This window comes from Lampetra planeri, chromosome 8 (assembly GCF_965212315.1).
Source record: "Lampetra planeri chromosome 8, kcLamPlan1.2.h2, whole genome shotgun sequence".
NCBI classification, from domain to species: Eukaryota; Metazoa; Chordata; class Hyperoartia; order Petromyzontiformes; family Petromyzontidae; genus Lampetra; species Lampetra planeri.
This window is the reverse complement of record NC_136114.1, coordinates 11,314,502-11,340,559: the sequence shown is the minus strand read 5'-3', so window position 1 is coordinate 11,340,559 and position 26,058 is coordinate 11,314,502. Positions and strand designations below refer to the sequence as shown.

At 46.8% G+C, this 26,058-nt stretch overlaps 1 protein-coding gene across 3 annotated transcripts in view; it reads left to right on the top strand.

The window, feature by feature from the left end:
- LOC144720328 (serine/threonine-protein kinase BRSK2-like) overlaps positions 1–26,058 on the top strand; it is a 202,073-nt gene that overhangs the window by 33,727 nt on the left and 142,288 nt on the right. The gene's annotated exons all lie outside the window — the stretch shown is intronic.

Genomic DNA, 26,058 nt, shown 5'->3' with positions numbered 1-26,058 from the left:
CCCCCAGCGTAGGGGAGTGATGTTTTTATTTAAGCAGAGGGGGAGGAAAAATGACTTCTGTTTTTATTACAAACCCATCGGCTGATTTATGAGAGGCGTTAGCACAGACCAAAGTATTTCCATAAAGCCTCTTGTCTTGCCGCCTGGCTCTGTTAAAGACTTGGTGATTTGAAGGTTGCTATTAATTAATAACTCAAGTCTGGTGCTGCTTTTCCTGGTATTGATTCTAAACGGGGGGGGGGGGGGACCTTGAGTGTTCTTTAGCAGCATGTAATACCACAGGCAAACACAGAAAAAGTAAAGCTAAAACAAATAACAAGCCATTTAATGCAACCGCACTGATAGGATGGAGAAGGGGGGAAAAAACCAGTTGGCTTAATTAGGTGGATGTGGTAAACATCATAGCACTGTCTCGTGTTTATCAGCCCAGCAGACTATTGACTGGCAGAGCGATGAGACCCCGTAACTGAATCATCTCTGGTAACCGGGTGCAACTGTTAACCCTTGCATCTAATAATTCCGGCTGTGTAAACATCGGCCGCATCACCGTCGGTCCTCCCTCCCGACTCCCCCGCCACCCCCCGGTTCTTCCAGTTGTGACCGTACATCTCGAGGATTATAGCGGCAGTATTCGCTGCTGTTAATGTCGGCTGTTATGCGCATTACGCCCCGCTGTGTGAGGCCTTTGCGGTTCGAGGCCGCTATCGGGCACCGTTTGGATCGAGCCTCGCGTCAACGCCGCTGCACTTAGAGCAGTCGCAGTGCGTTGCGGTCTAGAACACAGCTTCATTGACGCGTCCGTTGCAGACTTTGTATGTTGTTAACGCCGTTACGCTCATTAGTGCACTTGATTAATGTGTAATTGCTGCCTCCTAGATGGGGAGATTTTTTTTTTCAACTATCGTTAATAAGCGACACCGCCGACTTAACGAATTTTGGAAGCAGATTTGTTTCCAAGCGCCCAATTAAATGGCCTTTGATAAAGTTCCACGTTTTGTGCAAGATCTAAGACATCACCTACGATTTGTTTTCACATCACCATATTGCTGGCTTCCAGTACCAGCTGCTCTTTTGAGATCTGGACCCAAAAAAATACATTTCGACAGTAGCATCCTCCCCAGGTATGTTGAATATAGGTGCAATACGAACTCGGATGCTTGCTTTTTCAACACAACCTTCGTGTACGGGTTTGGAATTTTGAAGCCATTACTTGCAGCGCTCAAATGGTTCTCAATTTAAAACGTTGCATAAACCCTTGAGCCAATACACCTACAACTGCATTTAGAATTTACTGTAAATGATTTACATTAAAAAAAATGTGTAAAGCTAAATTCCTACATTAATGTTAAAAAGTTCGGTTGGGCATAGTGTGTGCTACCGATGCCGGCGTGTGTGTGCGCACACACGTGCATCCGTGTGTGTGCACGTGTGTGTGCGTCTGCGTTGCCTCTGGGAGATCCATGCTGAGGTGGTGTGTTTATTTGGGAAACGTGTAAATGGAAATCCTGTGCAAGTGAGAGAACAAGCCACGGCTGTAATGTCCGAGGTGACAGATTGCTCCGAGGTCCAGAGTGCTGGCTTGCAACGGGAATTGGGGGAGGGTGCCACCTAAACGATTTGTCCGTCTGCTCCCAAGCGATGCTGACCAATGGCACGGCACTGCTGGAGGATGTCGCTGCACTTTACACACCCACTCGGTCTCTGTCCCCAAGTTTCCTCACTCCCTCGCGACCCCATGACCTTTCAGTCCACATGTCACCTCATCTTTGCCAGCCCAACTGGCCATCTGGGAGTTTTTCCACTTTATTTCCCTGGCCCACCAAGGTAATTGAATTTGGGTGGGATGATGACCAGCAGGCTGTTGCGAACTTGCGATGGTGGAGGCTAACATGCAGCGGTATGTGTGCAGGTGAGCCAGCTGCCATGCATCATCATTATTAACACAATTGAATGCGATTAATACCATTAATTGCACAACTGGTGTAAGCTGTGGCCAGGAGTCACTCCGTTTGCCAAATTCGCATGCCAACCCCTGCACTGCCGCCCTATTTAATATAATACTGATACAACAATAATAATGATGAATTTACTCTGCCTTGAGGAAACCTCAAAAAAGGAAATCACTTTCGTGGAAAAATGGTGAACGGTTACATAGCCACAAACTAGCTATATTTATCTGGAACACAAAAAAAAGAATATATACCACCAAGTGCAACGCGTCACATTTATAATTCTCGTTAAGCAGTGCTTATTTTTTTTTTGTGCCGGGGCGGCCGCTTGACAGCCTCGTGACGGGCGTGGCATACGAGGCTGAGCTGCTTGAGGTGCAAATTGCATCTTTTTTTGGAGGCCTTAGCGACGGTGGAGGAGGCTCTCGCTCGCCGGAGGGGGAGCGCGCATTTGCGCGAGCAGCCTCTATCGAGGAGCAGCGCCTGCTGTGGAGATAGTGGTGCTGTGATCGTTCCCCCTCTCTCCTAGGCCCCTGGTACAGCAAAAGGTGACGAAGTTTAATCGTTTGAAAAATGTAGATGAACATAGATGAAAACATAGACGGTCGTTATTTAAGCAAATTCAAATAAGCTGCTAAAAGTGTTTGATATAACTGCCTGAGGCTCCCCGCAGCAGTCTTTGTGCCAGTGTGATTGGCCAGACAACAATAAATAATGGCCTTTTCCAGCATTGGGCCAGTACATTTCATAATTGTGTGCTCGTTAATTTTGGACGGTAGCCAGAGGAAAAGTAAACCCGGGCGAATATTTCGCTAAATCATTTTTTAAAGGGGCTGTGTGTACTTCCCCTGCGCTGCCAACGAATGCTCGGCAGGCAGTTATGATGCGGGCTACTGGCAAATTGAATCAAAACGTTGGATGTGAATGAGGTCTTCTGGCTGTTTGTGGTCAATAAAAAATAGAATAACTGAAGGCACTTATCTCGCGTAATGTTAAAAAAAAAAATGTTGTGCACAGAGTCTGCAGTTCTACGGATATTTTTTGGCAAATGCTGCAGCAATCCTGCGATACATAGCGAAGACAGATGGCGTTATGTGTTGTCATATGGCATGTAATTAAATTGTGTACGGTGTGTGGCTATGACTTATGGTTTTTCCGCCTAGTCTATATGGTTACAAATTCACAGTAGTGCCACAAATTCCATATTGATTGCGTGCAACACAATGCTTCAGCATAATTCAGGCGTAGTATTTAATTTAAATTTTCAATTGCAGTGCGCTATGCTATATTCCACAGGCAAATAAAAATGAATTAATTTTACAGCAAAGTTGCTGATTTCAGCAATGAGATGGAAGTGATGTTCCGCGTAAACCACTTAAAAAAGGTACTTAGTGACTCAGATTTCTCCTTTGGAAACATACAATAAACAGTAATAAGGAAAACAAAGAGTGTCATCTATTATGCGCATTATAAGTCTTCGCGCAGCAGGTGAGGCTTTTTTTTTCCCAGCCCAAGTTGCACGACGCTGCTAGCGTCTGTGTACTCTTGGCACTGCCACCAAATCACGCTGTGTCCACCTGTCGAGCCCGCACACTTGGGTTTGCATGTTCGCATTTGAACTCTGGAAATCCTCCCCCTATTAAAATGCATCGCCTCCCCAGTGGGTCGACCCGATTCGTATCATTCGAGACAGGGGGGGGGTGGGCCTGAGTTTGCTGACGCCTCGATTTGCACTCGCGCACCCCAGAGTTGAGCTGGGAAGATTCACCGAAAGCTTTGACGAGTCGAATGGAAATGTTTTAACCGACTCATTCTCTCTTTTTTTGGTGGTCATTCACTCAGACCCATTTAAAATCGGCAGCTGCCAAGGCATCCCACCACGTCGAGCCAGCAACCCCCCCCCACCCCCCCGTTGTCTCTATTCACAAGCTCCTTTATTATAACCTTGCACGCAATTCGTGAAACGTGTTGCCTGTTCACACTTTGTGATAGTGCCGCTTGTTTCTGGCCGCTTGACCGTTTTGGGCCTCCGCAATTGTGTTACAAAAATGCAACTAACGATGCCACCCAACCTACCAATCAATGCCTACCGCTCTCCGTCCGGCGGCACACCATGTCGAGACCTTTAAACCCCCACCACCCCCCCCCCCTCCCCAAAACTACTTTTGCTGTCAGCTTAACACGAAGGCTTTCGCGACCAATATTGTCCATAATAGAGGTGTTCGGTTTAGATCGCGTTAGAGCGAAGACATCGGCTTCATCCGCTTGATTCGGAGTTTCTCAAATGTTCTGGTTTGAAGAAAAGTATCCTCCCCATAGAGGTTCGTCAGTTGGACATGGAGGCTTTCGCGACCAATATTATCCAACACCTCTGTTATGGCTACTTTTGTTGTGTTGTCCGAATTTATGTGAGCAATCAAAGCAATCATTGGTTGGGTAATTAATTATTCATACAGTCGGATAGCCCAGCTGCCTTCGAGAAGGCCCACATCTGGATACGATTTTGTGAATGTGTGAGCTGCACATTTGGCGCTGGCTGGAAGAAAGGTACTAGCATGCCACCAATTCCAAGGTTCAGCAGACATTAAGCTTTTTAATGGCACCCTTAGCAACAAAAGACCATTGTGTGCCAGGGTCACAGCATTTTTTTTATTTTCAATTCACACTGGTCCAGAAGCACGTTTTATTTTGGCCTTAAAATGAACTCTTAGCACTGCTTTGCATGGCACTTACCAGTGGCTTTAAAACTGATAAATATGCACTTAGCACAGATTTATCCATTGCAGTCGTCATCGTCCTCACCCCCCACCATCATCGACACAATCTGCTACAACCGCGGTCCGCCACCACGACCACGACCGCAATAATCACCACCAAGCCATTTCTGCTGTAAATGGGGCAATTGAGGTATGAAGATACTTGCCCGTGACAATGGATCAATTATCCATGATTGTGACTTACATTGGCGTCCCATTCACTTGTTTAAAATGGTCTGCTGTTTCTTTGATTTGTAAAAATTACTAGGATGAATGCAAAAAATGTATACAGCTTTCTAAAGGAGCGGATGCTACTCGCAAACGAAATAAGAGCAGGTCTTGAATTTTGCCAAGTAATTGCGTTTCGTTGACATAAGCTGCACGTGACAGATTCCATCCTGCCACACAAGCAGTTCCAATTAAGAATAAACTGTAAACACCACATGTACATGAAGGCAATATAGAGTAGTTCAGTTCTGGATAACGTAAAGTTACTCAACTTGTACGAACACACTTTTAACGCGATGTGGATCAGAAACATGGACAGCGAAAAAAGCCTGGCTGATCACGAGAAGGAATGATGGCCAGTGGTTGACACTGGCGATCGAGTGGCAGGCTAAGGAAGGAAATATGCAGAAAAGGACATTCGTAAAATCAGCTCGTGTGCAGGCGACAGACAGATTATTGTGGCAAGTGCTGTTAGCGAGTAGCACTTGTGAAGGTCGGCATGGCACGCGGTGGGGTGGGGTGGCCAGCACCAAGTCCGGGCAGCCTTTTGTCTACCGAGTGGCGATGTTTAAACACTGCACCAGGGATTCGTTTGAGACTGAGTCTACCTAAGGGAGACCGAGGACCGGTTCAGATAATCGTTACTGGTGTTGACCATGAGCGGGAATCTAACTTGGGTCGCTGGGTTCGTAGCACAGCGTGCTAACCACTACACTTTTTTATTTTTATTTTACTTTTATTAATTTAAATTTTTTACCTACGTGACTTTACCGATAAAACCTAAGAACACTACCGCTTCCCACACACATACACATTCCCGCGTGCACAAAGCAGCTACCAATGCAGATGCCTGGACAGAGGCGGAGGAATGCACAGATTGATAATGCACACACGATGCCAAGCGGAACGTTTTAATGCGAGTATTAGAATTTAGTTTTGCCCAAAAAACTTTTTTGTCAAAAATTAACAGTGAATTGTAAATACATTTGTAGATGCGTTAGCTCAATGGTTTATGCAACATTTCAAATTCAGAGACTTTTTCAACATAGCCAGACCACGAGAGATGGCCTGGATAGGTCTTCTTGCAGCAGTGGCCGAAGATGATGATGATTTGGATGAATTGAATTCTGCTACGTTCAAATTAAACCCCAGCGTGTATGTTCACGTCAAACTGCTGGAGGGGGGGGGTGGCGAATAAGTCCAGGGTGAGCACATTAGGCTCCGAAGTTTGTCATGTATAGTCAGCGGCAAAGACCAGCAGGACATCTCTGTATGTATGTTCAAGTTCATTTATTTATTAGGTATAGCCATGTGAGCCATTCGGCTCTTGAATCGGGTGCAACCGCAACAAACAAAAACATGAACAAAAAACATCTTAAAGTGAATATGTGACTAAGTGTAAACAGAAAATCCAAGAAAAGACAGCAAAATATTGCAGAAAAAAACACCGTACACCAACGCTGTGTGCAAAAATCCCAGTGGGATGCAAGTCAAACAACAACAACCATAAGATAACTTAGATTAAGGCCATCAGTCTAACTCTGTACTACAACAAACAAACATGGCTAAACCAATACACTTTTCGAAATCACCAAAATAAAGCCACGAAAGCAATGAAAAAGCAATCATAGGAACTGTGACGGAATTTTCACAACAAATGAACTTCTCCGTACTAATCAGAGGCGCGCGGGGGGGGGGGGGATAGTCTCGTGGCCAGTTTCACGGTTAGCCACATCACGAAGAGCTGCTGAAGTGTTCACACTCTAGTTTACACAACAAAGGCTCATTCCTAACAGCGTGCTTCAGCCGCACCGAACCTCACAAAAATAATATTCAGGGCCTACCTTGGCTCCTCCCCACCCTCAACCAGTATATATACAAATACTGTGTTCTTGGAATTTCTCTCACTTGATACAGCTATCGTGCTGTGACGGTTCCACCTGAAGACAGAGGCTTGTGTTGCCTCCGAAACGTCGTGATTTTTATTTTACTTTTATTAATTTAATTTTTTTACCTACGTGACTTTACCGAAAAAACCTAAGAATACGTTCACACTCTGCTTTGGCAAACGCGAATCTCAACAACTGTAATATTTAGCGATGGCGCGATCAAGTAATTTGTACGACATTTTATATATTCATGCTTAGCACAATAGGGGGTGACCTTTGGTGCAAGAGAGCATTAATGTGAAGAGCCCCTTTTTAAAACGAGCAATCCTTGCAGAGTAACGCGTTGGGTAATGTTGGGGTGGGGGACGGGGTTAGACGTTAGAAGACTGTAGGTGGGATAACGGATATAGATCAGCCTGTGAACTAAGAAAATACGCTTATTTCGCCTTCCCATCGCTAACTGCTGGCATCATCGACTTAATTCCACTTTGGAGAAAACAACACAGCAAATGGGCAGTACCCACTGGAGTCTACGAAAAGCCATTTCCTGTTCTAATCTTGCCAATGATATTCCAATCTTTGGTGTCCTCATTTAAATCTCTCCTCGAGTGCCTCTTAATTCATTACGGCGCCACGCTAAAGGAATAGCAAGCATTCGTATGCATTGTTGCGAGACTTAATTAAATGTTCGAGTCCGCAGAAGCATGCACGTGCAACTATAGAGCGGTGTGGAGTGGCATTGTAACACCACGGCAGATATTTTCCTTTTTAATGGGAATGCCGCAGCCGGGGGGTGGGGGTTTGTGGAGAGTGCGGCGATGCAGGATGGAGGCAACCGCAGAGAAAACCAGAGTAGATGCAATATTTGGGCAGCTTGGATAAGGTTGGATGCACCAAAGTGGGAGATTAATCTGCACGGCTTGGAACAAATCTGCAAATCGCTCAGAGCTCTCAGCCGACAGGGCATGCACAACTTGCTGTCCTTAGCTCCCCCCCCCCCCAGGCCAATCCAGGGAAGTTTGGGGAACAACTAATCCTCATACTTGTGCAGCCCCGTGTAGTGCAGGAAATTAATGTTTAATTCACCCCCCTCTGCCTCTCTCTCTCTTCTCACAAACCGCCCTTTCCTTTTGAGGTGCCAAATGATTCGGTGGCAGGCATTTTTAATGCTCGCATATCCGCAGGTGTCTTCGTGTATTAAAGTTCTGCGCGGCTTGCACTTCCGTGTGTGTATGTACACGCGCTCGTAACCGCATAATTAGGAGCTGGCACTTTGCATAATGTAGGTTGAAGCGTCTACATATCGTTCGGTATTTATTTTACCGTTAGTGCACAAAAGCTACGAGTGGAATGCACGTTTTATTTGGTGCATTTCTTTTTTAAATTTGCTTTGCCATTCACCAAATTCATCCGGAGCGCGCCAGATCTTGTCAGGCCACGGAAGCTTGAGCAGGTTTCAGCCTGGACGGTGCTTGGATGGGCAACTACGACGCACAAAGAGACGGCAGAGGTCACAACCGGGTACCCGATACCCTTACCCTACCCGATACCCGGCTACCCATACCCGGTCGGGTACGGGTACCCGTTTGCGACCCTGGTGCGGCCGGGTACGGGTAGACCGTGAGTCACTGGTGAGTAACCGTTTGTCAATCATTTCCCAACGTCTTGTCTCTTCTCACAATTCAAGTTCCTAGAATCAACCCACCCGCGCCTGCAACATGGCTTCATCCCAGAGGTCGCAATCAGGTAACCCGATACCCGGGTACGGGTACCCGTTTGCGACCCTGGTGCGGCCGGGTACGGGTACGGGTAAGGAATCAAAACCCGTTTGCCACCTCTGAGAGACGGGTGTTGTGGACAGCAGAGGACATTGTAACAGATTCGATTGCAGTTCAGTATTTCCCCCCCCCCCACCTTCACCAACCCACACTGACCAACGTAGCAACGTACGGTCAAATGGTGTGTGGAGACCCTTGTGCAGAAGAGCTTGACAAAAGGGCCATTACTCGTACCACTTTACATTGCGTTCACTTGGTAATTGTAACACGACAGATATTTGGACATCTGTGGATAAAAAGAGCTTTACAGGTCATCGGATTCCTCCAGTATAAACACATATTCTGATTCTGAATTCACCTGTGACAGAACCCACGTGATTGCGTGCTCATGTTTTTGTAAGCTTGAAAATTCCTGCTTTCCATTTAGCCTCCGCAATAGTCCAGCTTTCACTGCATCCTCTTTTTTGTTAACCACGATACGTAGCAAATGCAATGGGCAGAACTCCGTGAATAACAGAAGAAAACAGAGCCAAAACCCTGATGCCATCGATTTCGGCTTCAAGTTAATCTTCCTCCATCCATTAATCTGGAGGCGACAAGCTCTGACTGCCGGACACAACACGAGCGCAGGCTGCTTTAAAAAAATGTTTGTATCGCAGTCAAAATATAAGGGCATTTCTACTTCGGTAGTTTGTCTTTTATGCGAGACAAACAACCCTTGGTCAGCTTTACAGGTGCCCACTGCGAGCGCTCTCGCATGTTGAACTTCTCTGCTTTCGCAGCGCGCATAACCAGCTGTGCTAATCGGAGGTGCGGTTAAGGACAACAAGCCATACAGCACATGTGTACGTACATACGCCAAAACATGTATTCCCTTATGCAAACCGGTGAAAAAAAAAATCTCTCTCCAGATAATGTGTGCACTTCAAAAAAGATAGGGCTGTGTTGTGTTTTTTAATGTGACAGCTTCTACAAGCAAGTTATTATTCACTTGCCCCGAGTTCAATAAAAATGTATTTCAGCCATCGTGGCTCCGCTTGGGAAGCGTTATCTGTCAGGCTGGCTTCCTTGCTCTTAACGTCCGCAGTGGGTGATGCATTAAAGATGCATCCTGTCAAGTTTTGGTTTCTGTGCCCTGGCACTGCCCCCCTTTCTCCACTGAAATTTCTTTTTTAAACATTCATGTAAACTCCCGCAGCTGTCCGTCCCTGTGGTAATGGAGTTAATGTTGCCGGGCGTTATTGATGTCCAGTGTTTTTTTTTGGCTCTTCTCATTCTTTTCGTGTCCTTCTTCTGGACGTGGACGGACAGTGAGTGCCCCTAATTGAATTCGAAAACCCCTCAGCCTGGCAGCAACTGGGAAAGCAATGTTCCATTTTGCAGAATCCATCCTCTGCATGTAATGGACTTGTGAGAGCCCCAGTGGGTTGCTGTCACAATTCCACCAAAGAGAGAGAGAGAGAGAAAAACAAGTAACTCGATTGCAAATTATTGATGGGGTAAGACGGAGCCAAGAAATATATTTAAAATATATATATTTAGCACGCATGCTATAGTAATGTCAAGTTGTGAGAATTTCTATTTTACGAAATTGGCTTTCAACACAAGAATTATAAAAAAAAAAAATCTTCAAATCTGCAGCTAGGCTTTTTTTTTTACCTCTCAAAGGATGCAATTGCTTGGTGACACTGTAAACACAGCTGTGAGGGAATCCATAAAGACATTCTGTAGGGCGTCAGATTTCTTTGCCATTATCGAGACGGTTGAAGCAGCACCGCAGCCATTCGCGTGTTCTGCTATGAACTTGACAGCCTGATTTTTGTTTGTATTAACCAAAGTAAAAAGCGGGCGAGTGGTCCGCTGTGATGAGCAGCATCATTGTCACATAATAATCGTTGCATTGTGAAGCCAGACATCTGAGCCTGTCCTGGAGTGCCCCGTCTCCAACCCACACTGACCAGCGTGGTGAAGTATGGTCAAACCACCGCCATGACCAACGTGGAATGAGGGGAGAGGCCCTCTTTCGACAGTGGATTGATAAATGGATGATATTGTATTATTATTCAGTCGTATATGTAGAGATCCATTCGAAGCAGGCAGCGATGTGCTGCAATAAACAATGTTCTCATTTCGGCATATTGACATATTGCTCTTCATTATCAAGCTTCTTTTCTTAATTTCATCACGTTTATTCTGGTTCGCCTTCAGTAATTGCCTTCGGAATGCATTCCATTGATACGTTTTAAGGTTGTCTTGTTTAGGGAACTCACTGTGCACGCTTTTTATTTTACCCATATTTATATTGATCCTGACATTCGTCAATACATGCCAATGTCCAGGTCTGCTAGCCACGAGGGGTTTTTAGGAGAGAGTCTGTGTAGTTTTTAAATCCTTTATATTAAGTTCGCTTGCTTGCTTGCTTAGGACTGTGCAAATCTTTCGGTCGTTTTTTAACCCACTTCCCGTGATCCAATCGAGCTGACATTTTGCACACAGACTCGTTGTGCGTGACAATGTATTTTCGTGGAAAAAACTTCCAAAATTTTACACTTTTTAGGACAAAAATATTATATTTAATTACCAATTGCTTAATGGTGCCATGCAATCATCTGACCCATAGGTGGCAGCCATCTCAAGCCAGAGGACGAGAGGACTCTAGCCGCCACGCATATAAAGGATTTATAGTGAAAAACTTTTTTTTACGGGTTATACTTGTTTGCTACTCCTCCGTTGAAGACTCAAATGGTTTACTTTTATGATCCATAGTGGAAAGATCATGGCTGATGATGACCAGATTAAGGTTACATTGAACAATGACATCCAGCCCATTTTAATATTCACGTTGTTTAGCGCTCCAACCGCACAAAATAATAAATCAAATGTGAGCGCTACACTTGTAAAAAATTATAATAATTCCAGGAAATCTGCCAGGTTATTGATGTTGTTGAGCAAATGTTTTGTTTGTTTGTTGTTGTTGATTCGTTCCCAAACATCATTATACAGCGGCGGTAATCGGCGTGAAATGCAAATGCGTCCGCGAGCCGTATGCCAAGCACCTAGTTGGCCCCACTGTGACACCGTTGTGCTTGCCGCCGCCGCAGCTAGCGCACCAACACCTATGTTCAGGTGAAAAACAAGAGCCAAAGACAACCAAAGACAGACGGCCAAAAACAAAGACAAAGATCGCCCCTATAGCGGCAAATCGCTACCCTTAAACACTCAGTCGTTCATAAAAGTTGAAGGCGGTATAGTACTATAGTAATAGAGCAAGTGCAGAATCACTGAACCGGAATTGATAGCTTGAAAGCATTTAGCGTGGGGGCCTTGAAAGTGCGGGGTCCGTAGCTACTACATATGTAGTAGATGCCCAAAACGGCTCCCCGTGCAAAAGTAGCTACAAATATAGTAGCTACTACATATGTAGCTACTACATATGGAGCTACCTTTGCTCCTTGGATAATCCGGCACTGGGCGTGGGGGGGCGGTGGAGGGGGGCGGTGGTGGGAGGGGGGTGGTGGGTGGGGGGGGAATACAAATGCGTTTCTGCGGCCGTTTGGAACGCTCTTCCTTTCGATATAACGAAGCCACCGGAGCTGTGCACTTTTATATCATCTAGATCGGAAACTCATTTCTTTAGAACCGCTTTTTGCGTTGAGTTTGTCGTCCTTACCCCCCGCACCTCCGATTAGCACGGTCGGTCACGTACGTCGCGAAAGGTGTTCAACGTGCGCGTGCTCTTGGCTTTCCATCACCTTGGTGTCACCGGACTTTGGCTGCACAACACGTGCAACGCGAGACCCACCTTGAACGAGTGGTTAAGAGCTAAACAAAACAAAAAAATGAGAAATGGCACGAGGTGCTTTTGTCTTTCGTGCACTCTGCTTCGCGATCCCCAAAACGGCTCCCCGCGCACCACGAGGAGAGGGGGCTGCGAGGCCTGTCACTTCTTCGAAATGCAGGGTGCTTCAAAAAAATGTGAACACTTCCGAGAATTTGCAACAACACCACAATAAATATGCTGCCTCCCGGGCTCTGGAGACCATCTGGAGAAGAGACTCCAGGCACGTGTTGACAATGATGGCGAACAAGTGGAAACTCTTCGACTTTTTAAATCTATTAACATTTTGTTATCACGTTACAACGTATTATCCGTTTCTGTTGCCATTAAAAAACGATAGTCCCGTGTAAGTGTTAACATATTTTTGAAGCACGCTGTACTTTTATTTTTTTTGCATTTTGTGCAATGCCGCCTCCAGCTATTAGCGAGAGCATTTGCATCCCAAATGAAGCTTGTAAATTAAAATAAAGGGTGGCTATGGGCTGAGCCTTCAGCCGGCGGGGCTCTGGAACCCTCCCTCCGTACCCCCTCCCCCCCGATTTCTCCAGCCGCTCCGAGGCTACGGGATGGCGTGTTGGGATCGCGTGTTGGCAGGTTCAGTGCGCTTTGCCGTGGCGCACAGCCGCATCAGCTCACCCTGAGCGCACGCGCGCGGGATCTGAGCTGCCCCTTGGGTGACTGCCACCTCCATTGTGTGGCCGTCGCCTCCTCCTCCTTCTCCATTGATCGCGCCGCTTCATACGTGTCACTTGCAATCGGCTTCGCTCACGAAGCCCGGTTCGCCGAACGGCTGGACTGTTTTAATGTTCACTCTCGACCGTTCGTGTGCGTCTCTGTCTGCAGTGCCATCTGTATTGCGTGACGTGTGTGTTTTTCTGGCTGCAGTGTAGCGCGGTTAACACGCTGTGCTACGAATGACAATGATCTGAACCGGTCCTGGGCTTCCTCTAAGTCGACTCGGCCTCAATGGAGTAGCTGGTGCGGCGTGTAAACATCGTCACTGGGGAGACAAAGGCGGCCGGGCGTGATGCTGGCCACCCACCCCCTCGTGTGCCGTGTCGGCCTTAATAGCTGCTACTCGCAAACAGTACTTGCCCCAACCGTCTGTTAAGGCTACAGGGGGGATCTTTGTCTTTGTTTTTGGCTGGCTGTCTTTGGTTGTGTCTCTGGATATTGGTGTTATTTTTTTCACCGGGATATTGGTGTTGGTGCAGCGGTTATCGCACTGAGCTATGAACCTGGAGACCCGAGTTAAATTTCTGGCCACGGTTAACATCACCGCAGAATGATGTCTGGGGCAGCAAACCGTGCTGACCAATATGGCGAAGTATGGTTGAACAAACTCCCGTAACCGATAACCGGGCGTAGGAATGCCTTCATTCCGCCAGTGGTTTAAAAACGGATGTAGAATATAATCGGTGTCAATGTCTGTCCACATTGTGGGCCATATCTGTGTTTCCATCTCTTTGGATGTGTGCTTCTCCATGCTTATCAATTTATATTCTTGGTTATTTCGGTAAAGTCACGTAGAAGGGAAACAATAAAATAAAAAATATATGAAACAATAAAATTATCAAGACGCTTCGATTGCAACACAAGCAATCATCATCAGGTGCGAAATTCACAGCAAGAAAATTTGAAAATCGTGAGAATTTTATTGTTTTATATTTCTGCTTTTAAAACAAATATAAGTAGCTTAAACCCCAGCTTATGCATACCAGAAGCTACGTAATGCACTGTTTAGATTTGATTTAAAGAAGCTCTGTAAACGAGAATTTGATGACTGACGCTTGTGTTGCGCCCGAAACGTCGTGATTTTTATTTTATTTTATACCCACGTGACTTTTCTGAAAGAACCAAAAGAGTAGATAATCGCGTGGGCGCACATGCCAACTAACAATGCATCATCACATATTCCTCTCTGTACCATCAGCATCTCTCACGGCCCTAGCTATGCCACAGTCCACCTCAATCCTACTCGTCAACTGATCGCATCGATCAATCTCCGCCGTCGTCATCTGCAGCACACTCTCTCCTGTTGCCTGGCCTTCTGTCGCTGCGCTTGTCCATCGACCATGATTGAGGAGAGGGGTGAGATGTCTTCTTGGTTCTTTCGGTAAAGTCACGTAGAAGGGAAATAATAAAATAAAACATAATAAAATAATTCATCTTCTTGGTTCTTTCGGTAAAGTCACGTAGAAGGGAAATAATAAAATAATGAAATGAAACATAATAAAATAATTATCACGACGTTTCGGCCACAACGCAAGCAGCCGCCCTCAGGTGAAGACCAGGTCTGTCGGGGAGACAGTCACGTCCTCAGAGACAGCGTCTCCCCGACAGACCTGGTCTTCACCTGAGGACGGCTGCTTGCGTTGTGGCCGAAACGTCATGAGAATTGTTTTATTATGTTTTATTTTTATTCTTTTATTATTTCCTTTTTACGTGACTTTACCGAAAGAACCAAGAAGATGAATCCCTGCATTCTAGATTTGAACATTTCGTGACTGCAAGGATTCATACTCTTAGGTTTTTTCGGTAAAGTCACGTAGGTAAAAAATAAAATTAAAAGTTAATAATGGAAATAAAATAAAATAATAAATCACAACGTTTCGGAGGCAACACAAGTCTCCGTCATCAGGTGGGACCGTCACAGCCACTTGATGCAGTAATTTTAGCTGTGACGGTCCCACCTGATGACGGAGACTTGTGTGGCCTCCGAAACGTCGTGATTTATTATTTTATTTTATTTCCGTTATTAACTTTTAATTTTATTTTTTACCTACGTGACTTTACCGAAAAAACCTAAGAGTATGAATCCCTGCAGTCACGAAAGCTTTAAATCGAAATTTAAAGGGGTGAGATGGTTGATGGGCAAAGCCCTCTTACTTTCCTTGAACGGTCAACGTGTGGGGCTGCCGATTTTCAATTGTCGCCTGTTCGAATGTGTTTCTCATTCTGTCTCGGCGTCATTTTAGGCATGCATCTCCCAATGCTTCGTTGTGCACTTTGAAGCTGTTGTTCCACTTGATTTGTCAGCATCCATATTTCTGATCCATGTCATCACCAGGCCTTCATTTACACCAGGTCTGTCTGTCTGTTGATGACCAGTAAAACGAACTCGCACCCGTAACACCACATCCAGCCTACCTGTCGCTATGGCGGTGGATACTTAGTCATGTCCTGCTAACGTTTTGTCTCTAGATTTCACAATGACCCAGAAAATATTTGGTGAGAAATTGAACCCTGGTCATAAAAAAACTCATTATTTGGGCACATTCGTCTGCAAGACTATACGAAATTATAGAATGTCTTCTGCTAATAATATTATTATTATAAAATGTGACCACATTGTCTATCTACTTAGATGATGGACATGTTGACAGATGTATCTCGGCAAGAACACATGACGGGCACACAGAAAATGGCATTGACCACATTAGCCACACGGTAGCGTCTAATAAATATTCTCGCGACATTTACAACTGCATCTGTTGCAGCAGCAGCATCAAACGAATCGGGTGGTGTTTTTTTGCTGTTGCTTTTCATGTACATGCACCAAAAAATAGGTCTTGTGTGTCTGGTATAACGTGTTTGTGCCACGAACGCTGGGATTAGCAGCCCGATTTATCCGTGCGCAGCGAACGCGGGCGTTATTTTCACTCCCCGGTATTATGAATTCTGTTTGAGAACATAATCCCTAGAGGGCCCTGCCCGATGTGAGATTAATGCCATTTTTTTCCGTTGCGTGTATGCAGCGTGCACGAGAGTACACGTCTGGTTTTCTCAATGTGCGTTTCCGCCGGACAATAATTTAACTTTTGAGGTCAGTGGCACTGTGGATTGCGATGCCATCCCCATGTCAATAATTATATCACCATTTTATTGTAATGGATTTTTTAGAAACACATTGTCAGCTCTTGTGTTCGGAATGTGGGGGGGGGAGGGGATTACTGGGTATTTGTCGAAACGTGGCTCTGTAGGTTTGTTTTTTTCTCTCATCGGTTGACTGATCACAACACTTCTCCTGTCAAGCACAACATCTTGGGGAATACAAACACCACCGCTGCACTCATAGTCTCACGCATGCCCAGTTCTCGAGCCGTACACTTGATAAGAATGCCCTCGTTTCCTCTGAGATGAACCTGATACCACTTCGACTCCCAGCTGCATTTAGTGGGGGGGGGGGAGGGGGGCTTGATTGTTGGCAAAACTTTCTGCCACTGAGAGTCACATTTTGTATATACAGTATACTTAATTTTCATCAAATTTCGACTATTTATCCTGACCACAGGCAGTTTTAATGAGACAACTTCCATTACAGTGTTGTTTAATAAATGGGTTTGTAGTGATCCAAAGTGGTATTACTTTGTAACAATTTGTCCAGGAAGAGTGCCCACTCTTAGAGCTCCGTGCACGGATGGATGCCTAAACCCACCAGGGGTTCAGCAATGGACAAACCATTAATTCAACAACACTAATCATCTTCTTGGTTCTTTCGGTAAAGTCACGTAGAAGGGAAATAATAAAATAAAATAAATGCAACATTATATTTTTATTATTTTATTATTTCCCTTCTACGTGACTTTACCGAAAGAACCAAGAAGATGAATCCCTGCAGTCACGAAAGCTTTAAATCGAAACACTAATCATGTTTAACACGCAGGCTTTTGCGACCAATATCATCCATAATAAAGGTGTTTTGGGTTAGATCGCGTACATATAAATGTGTCGTTAAACCCGTCACCACCCTACACAGCCAATTAGTAAGGTTTGTCACGTAAACAAAACGTGCCAATTAGTTACTATACTCTTTGGTTTTTTCGGTAAAGTCAAAATTACTGTACGGTGCCACCTGAAGACGGGAAGCTTGTGTTGCCTCCGAAACGTCGTGATTTAATTTATTTTTCTTTTATTTTTCACCTACGTGACCTTACCGAAGAAACAAAAGAGTATGGACCCTTGCAGCCACGACAATTTCAAATCTAGAATTAGTTACTACTTCAGCACACGGGGGTGTTGGAGAGCAAACCCACAACAAGAATAATCTCACGTCGGCGGTGAGTCGTACATTAACTCATTCTAGGCCTCCCCTGGGTCAACTCGGCCTTAAATAAGTAGTTTGGCGTGTGGCACACGAGCACTGGAGAGACAAAGGTGGCCACGCGTGGCATTTGGCAGCACTCGCCCATCGTGCACCGAGGCAGCCTCACCCCGGTACTCGCGGACAAAAACACTTGCTCCACCAGTCTCCAATTCGACGCGAGCGATCTTTATCTCTTGATTGCGGAGGTGAGCATGCACTTGCTTTCGTTCGAGCAGTACGGAGCAGATTCTATCTGAGCCGTCTCGAATGGCATCTTGGTGTATCGGTGATAAGATTATGTCCCGAGATGCAAATGTTTAAAAATACATTTCCATTTCAGAATTGGAAGGTTATGCCGCGTCTGGGAAGTAATTTATACCCTCACCTTGACAAATCTGAATATCGGCTTAACTGTGTTACTCAGCTGTGTTGCGTGGGCTCTCTGCTGTTTTCGTGTGCGAGGTTGTTTTAAACGATTTTACACAGCTTTTTTTGTCTTAACATTACTCTTTCAAAATGCGTTGCTTGTGGTAACAATGTGTGCGGATAGAGATGTGTTTATATATAATCGCGTGTGAACTCATTCGGACAATATATATCTGTGTTCCAAGGGAAACCTGGTGAACATACCAACATGTTTCTACGGAGCTCACTGCCCTAGCCTCTAAGGGGACTGCCCTGGCATTCGTTGGTGATGGGCCCTGCCTACTACCCACCTGATTGTCCTCCTTCCAAGGCTACCTTCGGATTTGTTGGGGCTGCTCCGGCTGGCTTGAGGGGTCGTGGTCATCGTTATTGTTGTTGTCATTGTCAGTGCCCAGGCTGCTTCATCCCTGGCTGTGTTGCAGCGTTGTGCTGTCTCCTCTCTTCTATATTTCCCTGCCCCTGAACCTCCCCTTCCTCAGTCACTTTCCCACCTCACTTTTTATTTATTATATTTTCAAGCGCCTTGAGAGCGGTTGCCTGCAGATGCTCTATAAATTGAAACCGCTGCTGTGTTGGTCGTGCCATGGTGATGCACGATGCGTCTCCGATGTCGCTTTCAAGTCCTGTCGGTCCGAGTTAACTTGAAGTCCATGGACGCTGTTTGAGAGAGGATTGATTAGTTCCCCCATGCGGAAAAGGTGTGCGTTATTACCCGTGATATCGAGGGGAGGTGCCGTGCGTGCGTGCGTGCACTACGCTTCCATTCAAGTAAGACAAATTCACTCAATATCGCACACACACTGGAATATCAATGGTGATGGTGGCAGTGGCCGGGGGGAAATAAAAAAAAACCATTGCGTAATTGAACGCGGGTGTCACAACGCAGAGGCGTGTCGCGTCGTCGCAAATTCCATCGGCCAACCGATTGCGCGTGGGACGAGTGAATCGTCGTCGCTGTCAGGCGCGCGTGGGTCAGGAGGGGGGAGCCGGTCGCGTGAGTTTTGTGCGCGCGCGCGCCCCCTCCTCTGCGCCGTCTCTCTCGCAGAGACGTCGGCTTGTTTGGCGTGAGCGCCCGAGTGGTGCAGGCGGAGTGCAGCGCGGCGGAGATCGGTGTCGCCCGGCGTGTTCTCGACGCTTCGCCGCAGCGTTCGCCTCCCGAGTGCAACCTTTAGTGCTAGTAACTTTCGATTTGAAGGTTTCGTGACTGCAGGGATTCATCTTCTTGGTTCTTTCGGTAAAGTCACGTAGAATGGAAATAATAAAATAATAAAAATAAAACATAATAAAATAATTCTCACGACGTTTCGGCCACAACGCAAGCAGCCGTCCTCAGGTGAAGAACAGGTCTTCACAGCTGTCTCCTCGACAGACCTGGTCTTCACCTGAGGACGGCTGCTTGCGTTGTGGCCGAAACGTCGTGAGAACTATTTTATTATGTTTTATTATTATTTTATTATTTCCATTCTACGTGACTTTACCGAAAGAACCAAGAAGATGCTAGTAACTTCTTCGGTACGGTGCCAAAGAAGTTCTGCGTACAGCAGATCACGGACATGACCGGGGAAATGAACGCGACGTTGGTGATGATTGACGTCGTGCGGCGGTTGGGAGTGGTCAGATGTGGGATGCTGTGGCGGCGAGGGGGGGGGGGAGCATGGCGATGCCTGGCACAGCCAACCGAGGTGGTCCAGCAGTCGTGACGCCTTGTCCACATGGCGAGGCGACGTTGATAATTAAGCAACGGTGCCAGCTGGAAGGAGATTGGCTCTGGAAGGAGATTGGCATCTGCTGCATCTCTCCACTGCCCCGTTGGCTGCATGCATCTGTGAGGCTATTTGTTATTTTTTGTATTATTGGGTAGCGTAGCGGCACAGCGGTTAAGCGAGCTTCATCACTACGAACCCTGCAACCAGAGTTAGATTCAGAGTCATGGCTAACATCGGTGACAAGTGGTTGTCTAAAACAGCCATGCCCGCCCACCCCCTTCACCAACCCGCACGGGCTAGGGTGGTATGGGCAGGCCTTCATCCCGTGGTGGATTGAGATTTGCTGCAATTTATACTGGTCGGAACCTCCTGGTTACACCAGCCCACAGGGGATTATTGTGTCCGTCCGTCGTGCAGGTAGGGGCTGGGTGGGGAGGGAGGGGAGGGGCTGGGTGGGGAGGGGCTGGGTGGGGAGGGCGGGAGGGGTGGGGCTGGGTGGGGAGGGGTTGGTCACCCCGTGGTGCCCTTATTAAACTCAACGTTTAACCTACTCACGCCGGCTTGTGCCCGCCCTCACAGTCGGGCATATTTGCGGAATGCACCACGCCGCCGTTGACCCTGGCCATTGACCGAGCAACCCAACGTTCCTACCAGCTCCCTCCGCAGCAGGACAATGTGTTTAATGTTTTTTTTATTATTGTTATTTACTCGTCTGACTTGGTGCACGCATCTCTCTCTCGTGCACGGTGAGAATGGCCTCGTGCATTAATCACAGTGATCGTGGGGACTTCCGGGATTATTCCACGTGAAGTCTGAACAGTTTTAGATGTTTCCCATTGAAAATCTGTCGCCTGTCACTTTGGGGGCTGTAAATAAGGTTGTAGTAAATTGCATTTTTGGGGTTGAATGGGGAACATCTTTTGTGTGTATATATATAGTGCTGCTCTGCAGCACACGTGAAATTAGATTGTGAATTTGCATTAATGTTGAGCGCGGCTATAGATGTTCACTTGCGAAGTGTATATTGCGAGCCAATTTTGATGATTTAAATTGAAAGAGGCCACAAACCTGCCTGCAACGTTGCGTCTTTAAAATATCTTCAGTTGCCCTCTGTACTGTAATTGCGAGAATCTGACTCATACACGTCAAATTTAATTTAGTTCACCTCCATGCAGCTGCGAGATGATTAGCGTTCGGTTTAGTTTTCACACCGGCATTGACAACAAAAGAAAAATTGTATTCCAAGACAATTTAAACTTGAAAATTTAAGCCGTTAGGCAAGCGGATAATTTAATTTTTATCTAGCCTGGGCCAATTAATTTTTGTTGGTGCCATTCAATGTGGAATAACTTCTAAAATAATAAACCGGAAAAGTATAAAACTGGTGAGCTTTGATTAAAGCTTAATTGCAAATCATAGTGCATTTGAGTGCTTGTTTTTTTGCGAAAAAAGCTTACCTATGATAAGCTCAAAACACATCACCGATAAACATGGATTAGAGAAAATTATTTCAGTCCTACGTTAAGTGCTCACAGAGTTTAATTTAGTCTTCGCTATGATAAAAAAAACAAGAGCTTTTGTTATCCTGCCCACGCTTTGTCATTGGCGATCGGTTCAACGCAAAAATTCACAGCCGGCGCGGTGAATGGAGACTGGTGAGGGAGCCTCACATCAAACACGCGCGAGCTAATACACGTGCTTCCGCGAGACAGCAGGCCACCGGGGAGTCAAACCACCCTTGTTATTTCACCACCCGGTGAAGCCAACTTGTTTGATGTGCTGCGGCCCATGGCCAGTCGGAGGGCCGAGAGCTTTTGAGGCGCAAATCTTTTTTGGAAGATACTGTAATGGCTCGGGGGAGGCGTCACGTGACATGCATCTTTCATACGCAGGGAAGAAAGGTGTCTTCGGACGGTGCTTTAACCTGCTCGGGTTCAGATGGCATGGAAGAGGTGCCTGCCTCGGCTTCCAATAGAGACCCCGGGCAGCTGATAATCTAATCTCGGCGTGACTGCAGTGTGACTAATGGGTGAACGTGGAATAGAATTGTCTCATAGGAAGTGTTTTTTTACCGATACAACAAACATTAATGGTTTTTGAGCAATGGCTTTTTTGGAGTAATTGTAGGGAGCGTCTCCTCTATTCTGTGGCCATTTAACGACTGTTTGGAACTTGTCCATGATGACAAGGATGTTAATAGCAATGCTCGTAGGGATTTAGGCAACATGTCCATCCAAATGCCAATGTTACTTTCCGAACGGCGCTTATGGCGTATACTTACAGTTGCAAAAAGTGATATTGATTCTTTCCCGGAATGAAGATGCATAGATGTTTGATAATATAAAAGCCAGTTATTCCTTTATACATTAGTCCTGGAAACATATTGGCGTATTGCGTTACGAACCCTGCATCCTGAGTTCAATTCCTGGGCAATGCTTAACGAGAGTAGTGAGTAATATGTAAATCTGTCCTGCCCCCATATCCCGCTTTGCCAAGCCACACTAAGCAGCATGGTGTAGAATGGTGAAAACAACCCCCCCACGATTGACGCAACGTAGGAAGGCTTCATGCAGCAGTTGGCTGACAAAGACCTCCAAAATAGTATTATTACCATTTATAAGAGATGTATACTATAGTACTAGAATAGACATACAGTGCCTTTTTTTAGGGAAAGCCCAGCATTTCTTTCCCAGGTAATCTTGTGGTGACCCCCACCTTTCCCCTCGCCCCCCCCAACTGCCGCCATATCCATTGGGCCCATCTGATGGTGTCATGGCAAAGGCTTTGCTCCATCGGCACGTTGCCCCCGCCCCTTTGCCAGGGCCAATTCCATGGGGGGGGGGGGGAGATACGTAGGCGACGGTCGTTGGAGAATGAACAGGCTCGGGTCCCCGGTAGCACCCCCCTCTGCACCCCCCTCTGCACCCCCCCCTGCACCCCCCCCCTGCACCCCCCTCTGCACCCCCCTCTGCACCCCCCTCTGCACCCCCCACCTGCACCCCCCTCTGCACCCCCCCCCTGCACCCCCCTCTGCACCCCCTCTGCACCCCCCCCTGCACCCCCTCTGCACCCCCCCCCTGCACCCCCCCCTGCACCCCCCTCTGCACCCCCCCCTGCACCCCCCTCTGCACCCCCCACCTGCACCCCCCTCTGCACCCCCCCCCCTGCACCCCCCTCTGCACCCCCCTCTGCACCCCCCTCTGCACCCCCCCTGCACCCCCCTCTGCGCCCCCCTCTGCGCCCCCCTCTGCGCCCCCCTCTGCACCCCCCTCTGCACCCCCCTCTGCACCCCCCTCTGCACCCCTCCCTGCACCCCTCCCTGCACCCCTCCCTGCACCCCCCTCTGCACCCCCTGCACCCCCCCTCTGCACCCCCCTCTGCACCCCCCTCTGCACCCCCCCCCTGCACCCCCCCTCCCCCACCGTTGCTGCTGCCCGTTTTGTCTGCCCCCCCCACTCCCCCCCCTGCTGCTCCGACATGAGTGGGAACAAAATAATAACATTCGGCACGCTGTCAGAGAGGCCCGGCAGCTTTGGGCGGCTGACTCCGTTAATGTCGAGTTGCGCCTCGCGCCAGGTAAGCGAGCAGCGAGGCCCCTCTGAACACTGAGCTTGGAACAGTGACTTGCCATGGGGGGAGGGGGGCATGTGGGGAATGGTGCCGTGCGTTTAACACAATGAATGAAATACAATAAACACTCTTCGTCACGAAGCGATGCCATTTTTAGAACATGCACAGTATGTTACACTTGTTTCCTGTAAGTGTTACAACAAGCTCGACTCCTATGAAGAGTACTGCATGAAGCGATGCACGCAGAGTGGAGGGTGCTGTGGTGGAACTATAAAGCTGGCGACATGAGCTCGATTCCCTCCTGCGGATATCCGAACTGATCCTTGGCACACAACCACCCCCCCCACCCCGTCCCTCCTCAGAAACTTGTGCTGACTAACGTGGTGAATACTCTTAGTTATTTCGGTAAAGTCACGTAGGTAAAAAATGAAATAAAAAATAATAAAATAAAACAATGAAAATCACGACGTTTCGGAGGCAACACAAGTCTCCGTCATCAGGTGGGACCGTCACAGCCAGATTAGCTGCATCAAGTGAGGGAGGGATTCAAGATGTAGGCTCTTAAGTACCAGTTAAGGGATGTATTTAAGAGCCTACATCTTGAATCCCTCCCTCACTTGATGCAGCAAATCTGGCTGTGACGGTCCCACCTGATGACGGAGACTTGTGTTGCCTCCGAAACGTCGTGATTTTCATTGTTTTATTTTTTATTTCATTTTTTACCTACGTGACTTTACCGAAAGAACTAAGAGTATGAATCCTTGCAGTCACGAAAGCTTCAAATCTAGAATTAACGTGGTGAAGTATGGTTAAACAACGCTCATGACTGGTAATGGCGTAGTTTAAGCCTTCAGCCAGCAGTGAGCGGACAAAGAGATGCATGCAGAAATACATTTTAGAACAGAAAACAATATCTGCATGCCACAAATAGATTTGTTGTTAGTAAGCTGCACAGTGTACGTTATTACTACAGTGTAGAGTGTATTGGGGATTAAGTCCAGGTCACTTCTCCATCTCAAGCCATTTTTCCCGACCTGCATTTAAAGCCAAAGATTCGCCTGTGCAATTTTTTGCACTTTCCTGTCATTTGGAACCTGGCACTCCAAGTGGTTAATTCTAAATCTGCTCCCGCTCCCGCTGTATATGCAAACAAGTCCCACCTATTTCACCAAATGGCGCTGCGGACGTATTGGGAGAAGTCATTTGAGGCACTTCGGTTTAGCAGTTTTGCCGAATGGAATTGCAACGGCACTCGCTTTGCCATCATTCCATTGTTATAGCGTGTCCCCAGCCACGGTGTTGAGTGTAGGTGGTTTAGAACGGATTAGGATGATGTGCCGCAGAGCTTAGCTGATGCTATCAGTGGGGACGGGTGACTTGCTGCCGTTATCAGCGGCGTTAATTTCCTACCGTGAGAAGAATCCCTAAAATGGGAAGCCTGGAAGCCAGACGTATCCTTGGCCCCATGAGGTTGATGCAAATGCTGGAGCGTGGGGAATTGTGGGTGAAGAAAGCAAACGGTCGTGGCGTGACTGTGTCACTGCAGCACCGACATCTTCATATCGGGTTACTGCGTGTCTTTTTAATTTCGATTTAAAGCTTTCGTGACTGCAGGGATTCATCTTCTTGGTTCTTTCGGTAAAGTCACGTAGAAGGGAAATAATAAAATAATTAAAATAAAACATCATAAAATAATTCTCACGACGTTTCGGCCACAACGCAAGTAGCCGTCCTCAGGTGAAGACCAGGTCAGAGGACGGCTGCTTGCGTTGTGGCTGAAACGTCGTGGGAAATATTTTATTATTTTATTATATTTTATTTGTATTATTTCCCTTCTACGTGACTTTACCGAAAGAATCAAGAAGATACGTGTCTTTTTATTTGACTAGGTAAGGCCCACTGATCTATGTTGCTCTTTTTCAGAAGTGTACTTTGGACTATTCTTTCATGATGGTCAGGCATCTTGGAAGAGGTGGAAGTACCCACAGTTTACCCCACACGCAATCTGCCAACCGACTAACCATGGAATACCCATTCACACTGCTGGGTGTACAGAAGCAAGGGTGGGTGGGTGGGGGGGGATTTGAGAAACGATAGCATTGTGCAGTTTGCATCTTTATCGCCGCTGTTCAGGTGTGCACACATCAAAAAATAATTTTCTCTGTGCTTTTAGAAACTTCAGGGTCTCGGGTCCAGGTATGCTAACACAGCATGCATTGCATTCAAGGTTTTAGACTGGAGAAGGCTTAGGTGTGTGGATGGAATCTTGCAGCCTAACGAGTTTTAACGTGCTTGCACTGGGGGACCGGTCTCTCATGAAAACATCATCGGCTCGCTGCTTTGGCACATCGCATGCATTGCTAAATGGACTTTGGGACCGAGATAAAATGGCCGAGCGAGCAAAGAACGTTCTTGACGGGTTTTCCGCGTGCAAAATAACTTCCATTTCATCCGATCTTTGGCTAATTTACGTGCCAAGAACGATGGGATTTCGCCGCAGCTTTCCATGCTCCAGGCCTGCAGCGCGTTCTGCGGTGGTATGGATGTACATCAGAAATTGGTGTTGCGTGCAAGATTGGCTACCGTGGCCAGCTGGCGAGGGAGAGCTGATTGAGGGACGAACAGTGGAGATTAATGGGGATTTGCTTAATGCCACCGTTGTTTTTCACTTTTATGGAGAGTAGCTACTGGAAGGAGTTGGCGTGGGACCACACGTGGAGTTGTCTACAGTATCCGTCTCCATCCTGTAACCACCAGATATCGGCACCTTTCATAAACCCATGATAATTTATAATTTATAGTCCTTTATTGATCGGTTGCAGGATGAAGGCC